We start from the raw sequence: 9,759 nt of genomic DNA on the forward strand, positions 1-9,759 counted from the left end.
TTTAGATAAATTTGATTTTTCTCATTTTCATCTCATTCACAGGTAAAGCAATGACTCACACAAGAGCGCAAGAGGCAGTGTCAGAGCCAGGCATAAATATAGACATCCCATCATTCAGGATCTTACACTACACATTAGTTGCAATTTTTTCCCAATTTATTACACTGTGAGACTAAAACAAACTGGAAAGCCTTTAAGTGTGTCCCTGCTTTAAAACACAATGTCCTATGAACCCTTTCTCGTATTCATTATGACTGGAGTTCATGACAGCTGCACAAAAAACCCAACTACTTTAATTCCATGTTCATAAGACACTCTTCATGAAATAATTCCTCTTCATGAGGAATTGCTTTCTTTCCTAATGCATAACTAACATTTTTAGTTAGGCTGATCAAAGGTTACCTACAGTGCTATCCTGGCATATAGTTTATACTTCCAATAAAGTTGCTTTCTGACTGAGACAGGGTATGAACTTCTTTTGTCCTAGACAAAGCAAGGGTGATTTGTACCTAACCTGTACAGTCTGGAACAAAATGGGAGACTCCCTGAGAATTAACAAATGGACTAGCAGCTCTGAATCTAATCTCAGTGCAAGAAGGGTTCTGATTAACCTGTCTTAGCCTATTCAAAAATGTGTTCTTATATGGCTTTGGTGTAAAAATCTTATAACAAGAATTCTGTATTTGCTGAACAGGATTTTTAGCATTCTCTTTGGTAATGATGCAGAACACGTGGAACTCAAACTGAGCATTTTAAAGCTTCTTTTTATTGTATTTGACATCAATGAACCATTTATAAAATCTCCTTTGGCATTCTTCATATGTAATTTACATTGGAATTTCCAGATGCTCTCTCTTTTGTGACAGAAAGCTCTAGGTGATCTGCCAAGTGCTCTGTTCTTTTAACCAACCAGTGGATATTTACAACATGTAATCAAAATGGATGTATCATGGTAATTTATACCAGCATTTCCAATTTAACATACTGGCCCTTTTCCAAATAGTAGAGCAGAACAAATAAATTTCATATCAGATTTTCAATTTGCCCACTCTTTATGTTATTAACTGTTGTAATATTTTTGCCAGGAACAACTGACTGCAAGTAGCACTTGCACAAGATTTCACATGAAATAACTTGATCCACACAACAGTGTAAATGGTTTTGCATATTTTCTGACTGTTCAGAGCACCAGAGGAGCTATTGCCTTTCTAATGATTACTGCTGAAAGACTTTCTCACCAAGAGAATTGAGGCAAAGGTGGACAAGAACACAAAAAAGGAAATTATTATTAAAATAGCACTGCCTGTGTACATGCTGTACCCTGCTCCTAAAGGCTTATATTTGAAGATCAAATCTGGTATGTCAAAATCTTTTGACTTTTTCAATACTAGCAAACATTGCTCTAGTATCCCTATAATATATACACACAAAGGTTGCCAACTTTTGCAATTCTGTCTCCGGTCTCATCCTGTTCTGCAGTTTCCTGCCTGAAGGCCCCTGTGGTAGAACAGAGATCTTCCCTGAAGCTTCATGTCTAAGGTAAATTTCCATCCCTCATGACTACAGAAAAAAACTTTAAGAGGAAAAACATGTCCCTCCAACAAACGGTGAGAGATTGGTAACAAAAAACGGAATTCGGAATATGCTATTATGAAATAATTGTGTGATTCTACCAGGCTGATTTTGCCTGTGCACACTTGCAGAGTCAACTTGGCATATTTCAGTCAGAGAGTGCAGCTCAAAATCTGAGCACTCCAGAGTTGTCCTTACTGTGTTTTTCAGCAACGAACGTCTGTCCCTATATTTACAGGGAGACAAACAGATTACCTAAACTATCCTGTAAGTTCAGTCAAAATGTAAAGACCACTCAAGTTACTGGAGATGAATAAGGAATTTCCTCCAGATACCCTGTCCCTCTCACTTAGTGCTCCAGTTCACTGCTGTTGTGTAGTTGGAAACCAAATATCCCAATCACCCCTATTTATTGCATGTTGGCTCAGTTTGCAGAGTAGTTTTGGTGCACAAGAACTAGACTCCTTTCAGGAGACTATAAACTATGCACATCAGAGCTCTCCAGCCCTTCATGGATGTGGAAGGTGTGACCGGCTCTTCAGACAGAATCAATTCTCACACACAGGGCACAAGTCAGGCTAAACAAGACTGAGCCTAGTCCTGAGCAAAAGCCTAGAGCCACACAAAGTGTAGGCAAAATGCCTCAGCACCCACTACTTTATATACCGAACCCCTCTTACTGCTCTGAATTAGGCTCCACCACTAAGAATTGCTGATTTAGAAGTGCAATATAGTTTTGTTGTTGACCATTTGACTCAAAGTGGGCAAATGAGGTAACTGATAAACCCACAAAACCACACTGATGCCAATCAAGCTTGTTCATTTGTCTGCCTGCTCCAGCCCTGGAGTCAGCAGCCTGGCTAGAGCTGCACTGGGGCACTCCCTGCAAATCATCCCAGACACACAAATTCATTCCTTGGGAACCTCCAAAGACTTTAGACATCTGTCTTTAGATAGCTGTGACAACATTACAGCCATCTGGAAAGAAATACAACTGAGTTATTCTTTCCTCACTTGGGATTATTACAGGAATGGTTAATATTTTGCCACAAAGCTCTTGCATCAGGAGTAGTCACCGGTCCCTCTGTGCTATATGTCCCCAACAGTCCTGCTTTGCCCTCCTGTTGCTTTATCCTTGCTCTGTGCAGATGCACCAGGTGCAAGGTGGGGATATTAGAGAACCAGGCAGGAGACCATCTGAGCCATTAACTCAGATTTTCTCTTCTAATGTCAGAAGATTCAGCCAAATAATTACAGCACACAGCTGGTGTCTGCTAATACACTTCAAATTTGATAATCTGTCCATAAGCAAAAAACATTTTTATTCAATGCAGGTTGAAAAGACAAGGTAAGAGAATTGCATGAGACAAGGTATTTTCAACGTGATCTTTTTCATTATTGTGCGTCAGCTCTATTGACTTTGAGACCAGAGCAACAACTAGTCAAACAAAAGACTTCTTTTTTTTTCTTCAGATGTTACATAATTTAGCAATAATGTATCTTTTTTTCTCCAGACTGGCAGAGTCTTAGCAACTCTTCTTTGTCAAAACAGTGTCTGCCCTCAACACCAAATTTTCTTAATTGCCCCACCTGAAGCAGAAGTGTGCCAATTACATTCTTGTCCTCATTATCAGACAACTCATTGGAATATGTTGTACGAAGAGAAATTCACTTCTGAAGACAAGCCTGTGTGATGAACATTTTAAAGGCACATAGATATACACATATGTATATTTAAAAAAGAGTGTAAAATGAACAGTAACAATAACATCTGGGAAAGAAAAGACAAAGCAGTTCATTGTGTCCCTCTTTTTGTGTGACATAACAAGTGGAGATGCCCCATGCTGAGAATCCTCGGTGGGGCAGAGGGGGGTCTCCTCATCCTGAGGTTTCCCACTGTTTAAATTAATACTGCAAAGGGACTTTTGACATCAACGAACAAGTTTTAAAATTCTATAGTAAAGTGTGTGCATAAGCCTTCTGGGATCCTTTTCCTTATAAAACAACAAACTTGTAGCTGTAGTTGCATGCATAGAGTGAACTATTTGTGTAGAAAGCAAAATTTACTACCTCATTATTAAGGCAGTGCTGTTAAACAACACAGCCCATCATGCGAACATGGGCCTTAAACTATGGAGAAGAACTAATCTTTATTTGGATATCCAGATACAAATTATATGTATTAATATCTCCACTTTGTATGAATTGTCATGGGGTCATGCTGGCAAGCCGGCATGTTGGCAACAGCCCACTGCAGAGCCTCTCTCATGGGAGGCACATTAAATAACAAAACATCATTGGTCCTAATGATCATCCTCCTAGACTGACCTACCGTATATTCAGCTGTCCCTACTCAAAACACTACAGGATGAGAAGAAGGTGAGGATGAAGGCCATTTCCCCAGAAGGGTTGGAGTGAGATACCAGCATAGCATCTGAGGGTTCAGCAGAGGTGCACATGTTACAGGCAGCAGAAATGATGATACTGAGCATTGCCTGTGAAGTACTTGCTTGCTGGCAAGAAGTTCATTCACCGGGTGTAGTAGTTTTAGCTAGGCCTCAAATTAGCAGGCTCAGAGAATCCACATAGATTAGGAGAGACAGGTATCACCTGACTTAAGTAACCAAAGAAATATTTCATACCAGATGACACAAACAGAGGGACCGGTGACTACTCCTGATGCAAGAGCTTTGTGGCAAAATATTAACCATTCCTGTAATAGTCCCCTATATTTACAGGGAGACAAACAGATTACCTAAACTATCCTGTAAGTTCAGTCAAAATGTAAAGACCACTCAAGTTACTGGAGATGAATAAGCTGAGAAACCCTCCATCATGCCTGCAGTAGAGACAGGACACACTGCAGTTGTCCTGCTGTGCTGGGCCTTGCTCCTGCTGCCTCTAGTTCGCATTTTGTTTTAGTTCAGGAAAGTAGAAATATTTTACTGTTATTTTCCTCTCTTTTGCCTTGCTGGGTGTCTTTTGAGATGTTTTATGAATCTAGAGTAATGAAATCTGGGTTTGGTGAGAAGTCTAAAATTGTTGTTATATCTAACTTGTGTGTGTGATATATTGTAGTTTTCTCTTAATTTTCCCTTTTCTGTATAAATATATATAATTAATTTTGGTTAAAACATAGTTTGAGTTTCCAGAGGTTTCTTTTCTTTCTCTTTTTTCTCGGTGGGGGGAGGGAGGCTCTAACACTCCATGTTGGTCAGTTGGCATTTTGCCAGCTCAACCCAAGACACTGGGAATAGTGAAGGAGCACTGTAAAGTATTAGCCTTTGTGCTCAGGCTTAGGAAACATTTTTAAATAGACCAACAGGATAGTAAATGAAAGTAGAAAAGCCTAGTAAACTATGTGTAATAAAATTGAATCTTTGCATGAGAAAAAGATTAGCAAAGTTGCAGTTATTTAAAAATAGACAGTCTTATGGCTGCATGAAAATGCTTAAAACTACCAAGGAGAACTAAAATGAAGATATTTTACCTCATTATATGATATCTTTAAAGGTTAATTATGAAACAGTTGTTTTAAGTAGCCATACAAATCCACAGGTCATTAGGTGTTACCGTGCCAGACAAGCTGTGGAGAGGTAAAAGACATCTCGAAAGCTGCTTGGTTTCTGCTGTAATTATTCACGCCTCAGAGCTGCCCCCAGTTCAAGAGAGTTGCTGACCCAGTATTCCCCAGCTTTGGAAGGTGGGGTCCCTTCTTAGATGAGACAGTTTTTTCCAAACACTTTTTATAGTACTTCTTTGCAGCAATTACAGTTTAAACAGTCCATGTTAGGGGGCAGTTTGTGGCTCTAAACAGCTGAGAAGTGAAGCAGTTTGAGCTCTTACTGCTTTGATCAGAGACATCAAGCTCAGTGTAGCAGAAACACTCTTTGACCTCCACATAGCACTTGTGTACTTCAGTCCAAGGAACCTGGCCTTGTGCCATGCCATATATCTCCCCTACATTCAAGCCCCCCAGGCACACACACAGAGTCCTCATTCCTCTTGCATTACAGGACTTCCATTAGCAGCAGGAGCCTACAGAAAAAAAAAAGAAAAAATTACACTAACAAACACATAAACACAAAAAAGAGACATGCAGATTATGGCATAGAAAAATATTTTCCACAGAGGAGTGGTGGGACCATTTGTAACCTGGGGTAATGAAGTTAAAGTAGTCAAAAAAATGTGAAGCAAGATTGAGGAAGTCATCTTCACAAGGAAGGAGTAGTCAGGCTAACTTCTCTGATCCTATACAGCATGCAGAGACTAGCAAACTCCAGCAGGAATAAATATATTTCAAAATGAACTTATTTCAGATCCCTTTTTCTTTTGCTTATCTGTCATGATCAGAGGTTGGACCTAAGGCTATCTATCATCATGCACAATATCTTTGTTGGAGTGGCTGAGGTAGCTCTGCAGGCTCTGGAAAAGAGCTCTGCACTGCTTTAAGTGTTGGTGATGGGCATGACACAGATCTTGGCAAGTAACAAAAATTTTAGTTTGCTTTCAAAATGTGCTTAGAAGTGAAGTCAAATGCCATTTATCCAGCTAAACAAGCTTCAGCTCTCTTGATAGTTTCTCTGCTCTGCTTTCATTATTTATTAGTATATATTACTGGGATATAGGAATGCCTAACAGCTTGAACCAAGAAGGAATTCTCATTATAAGAGGTTTTGTACAAGCACACAGCAACAGACAGCTCCTGCTCAGAGAGCTCCTGATCTCACCAGAAAAAACTGGCACATGCTGGGAAAGACAAATTGACACACGGATGGAAAGAAATTTGTTTTGCAGGAAAGTCAGGAATGGTGACTGAACAGCAAATGCTGTTTTTACACTTAGGCACAGGGTTTTCAAGTCTTTTCTGCCTTGCTGAGGCAATTTTCCTGCAAAAGATCCCACCTTCGTTTTCTCATCTGGGACCAACTGTGATTATGAACACCATTAGTGAGTTGGCTAAATTCCTCATCATTCCTCAGTGATTTTTTGGCCCAGTTTCCATCTGAATTATGTCATTAATTTGTGTTTATTGAACAGTCAGCTCCTCCCAAATATTTTTTGAATCTTTTGGCTCACAGCAGTCAAATATAATAGAGGGATGAAGGTCTCAACATTATTAAGCTTCTGAGAAGCTCCATAAAAGTACTAAGTGATCAGAGAGAGGGGAGAGACCTCATTAATACCCCTACCAAGAGAAAGACAATACCAGGATTGCTTTCAGAAAATGGGCAATTCCCACAGAAGTTCAGCCTCAGAAGACAAACCCTTAAAAAACAATTTGCCATTAATTCTGCTGCTCTTGGGATAATCTAGTTTTACAAATGCTGATATTTGGGTGATTTGGCTGACAAAAGCAAAAGAACAGAAAAAAACATGTCATGTTCAACAGAAAAAAAACATGTCATGTTCATTGCAAAGATATGTCATTTTACCTTCTCTTCCAGGCATACCACCCTTTCTCAAAGAAGACACCATGAAAAATCCTTCTCCTAACTGCACTGGGACAATCAGAGCTGTCTAAAGGATTCCCAGACATGTAGGAATAGTTGATTTTTCCCAGCCATAAGAATAAATATATGCAGTCCTTATCCTCAAGAGAGTCCCCTAATTTATTGGTGATAGCAGAGCTGATTCCCAGACTGTGAAGGGAGACTGTGGAGAAGGTAGCTCTGGTGAATATTATAGAGCTGGATTCTTTTAAGATGCCCACTGGGATAAGTCTATCCTTGTCTGCTCCCCAGTCAACTCTTCCTGGACCCAGCCCCTCCATCAGGAGCCAGCCCCCACTCCCCTGCATGCCTCCCACCAAAGCTGGCCCCTTTCTCATGTCATGTAGAGGGGTGTGTGTGTGTGTGGGGGGGGGGGGGATGGCTGCTCCTTCCTGTGATCCTGGTGTCATACCTGCCACCATTGCTCTTTGCAGGGCTTTCTTTGTTGAAAACTGAACTGGTCTTAGCTGCAGTGGCACTAGGAGACAAGCCAAGTATTTCAAAGTACAATTTAGCCCAGTGTGAGAATATTTGCTTACATGAGGATATGGTCTGTAATTTGACTATGAAATGCCAGGTCTTGCTGCCTTACAGAGTATCCCAAAACACATCCTCTGCCGTGGCAGTGGATACATCCCGAAAAGAGTGCTGTAAACACCATATGCAAAGCATCTGTCTCCTTCTCCACAGCCAGAAGGGCTGGATACTGTATCAAGGTTGCTGAACAACTGTCCAGGTCTCCCACTGTTTTCTCAGATGCTTTATGTGCAATGTTGGGGCAGAAGAGGAATGATTTAAAGGTAACCCAGCTACAAATAAAAACTCCTGAGGGTCACCTTCATTTCTTTTTACGGATGACTGTGCAAAGCATTTGGTGAAGGAAATCAACAGTTCATCTTAGCCAGAAAAAGTCATGCCTTATGGGTGAAGTACAGAAGAACTTTGTATATGGAAGCCTTTGGGAGAGAAATAGAAGGGTTGGTGTGACTCAATGAAGCAACAGAGACAAATAATGTGACCAAATTATCTTTATTTGTTTGAAGATATAGCCTTAACGACAGAGAAAACTTCAGAATAAAGACAATTTCTTGTTCCTTCACTGTCCTGCACTGCTCATTCCTTTCCCATCTGTGGTACTGGGAACCTGAAGTCTCTGGGACACCAGGAAAATTTTGTGCCTGGGTTTCAGGACAATGGGACATATTCTGCACATTTCTGAGTGCAAAATTCAGTACATGGCACCAGCTTTTCAGCTCAGCTGACATTCCTCTGCAAAGCATTGTCCTCAACAAGCAAATGACCAATTTTATTTCTGAAAAATAAAGGATTACAGGTAGGGAAAGTATTATAAAAAATGAAAGTTAGATGGATTTACTTGTGCAAAATCTGGTCAGCTGGGTATTATTTTTGTGCCTTTTTTTTAGGGAGTTGGGGTGTGGCAAGTAGATGGTCAGTCCGGTAACTGAGGGATTTGGAGTGAGCAGTTCCAGCACTGAGCTTTGTCTCAAAGGCAGCCAGCAGCAAGCGAATCAGCCATACCAACAAGAATGACCAAGAATAGAGAGTAGATTTCCAGTCTTCCTGCTTTGCAGCAATTTTGTTTTTCCCTGCAGTAGCACTGGTGATTACCTTATCTGTGCATACCAGCCAGCCACACAATACAGGAAAAGCCACCATCCAAGAAATACTCATTTAATAAGTCTTGGCATATTGCATGCAGACCCAGGAAGACAGGATGCTGCACAAGAGTATCTTTCTTCAGACAGGCTCCACAGCTACAAATACAAACCTGCAGATATGAGGTAAACCACATTTCCAGGAAGGGAACATTAAATAGAAAATCTGTCCTCTCTGAGAGAGCTTCACAAAAGTCCTTGCTTCTCCAGTGGTAGAAGTTTTTTTCCAGTTTCTGTTTTAGGATTTTTGTCTCCAAACCCACATTCTGAGTTTGGGCCACATTTTTGAGCACCCACTGAGGCTCAGTAGATGGGTATCTGAGCTGTATCCCTCTTTCCATGTCTCAGCTCATCAGGTGTGAGAGATGTCTGCTCAGAGAGCTGAGCAACATATTCCCTGATAGGACCTTCAATGATTTCACATACTGGGGAACCAAAAGTTAACAGTACCAGGAGACCTAGAAAATCTTGGCCAAATAGAGACAGATATTATATAATTGTGCTGTATAAATACATCAGGAAGTTAATTGCCAGTGAAGGGAAAAGGCTATTTAATGAAAAGAATATGTTGGCAGAAGAGCAAATGGTTATGAACTATCTGTCCATGAATAGATTCAGGCTGGAAATTAGAAGAAGGATTTTAATCATTAAAGAAGTGGGGATCTGAAACAACCCCAAAAAGGGAGATGAAAATCCAAAGACAAGACTTGATCCATTATGGAGTGGATTACCTATAACATAGCTGGAGAAGACTGGACCCAGAAGGACAATAAGTCCCTCCCTTTCCTATGCTACTGTGCTCCTGATTCCATTTTGCAGGAAAAAACAAAGCACATACACTCTTAACTTCTTTCTAATCTCAATGCTATCCATATGTCCTGAAATGCACAGACAGGACTTGCATCTCAATGAGTAAAGTAGAGAAACACAGAGAAGTGTTGTCACAATCTAAGGATGTACTGGACCTTTTTCTCCTGCTGGCTGAAGCACAAATGCACTTTATAGCAATCCGAGACCAC

Source organism: Pithys albifrons, chromosome 4, assembly GCF_047495875.1.
Source record: "Pithys albifrons albifrons isolate INPA30051 chromosome 4, PitAlb_v1, whole genome shotgun sequence".
In the NCBI taxonomy this organism is placed as follows: Eukaryota; Metazoa; Chordata; class Aves; order Passeriformes; family Thamnophilidae; genus Pithys; species Pithys albifrons.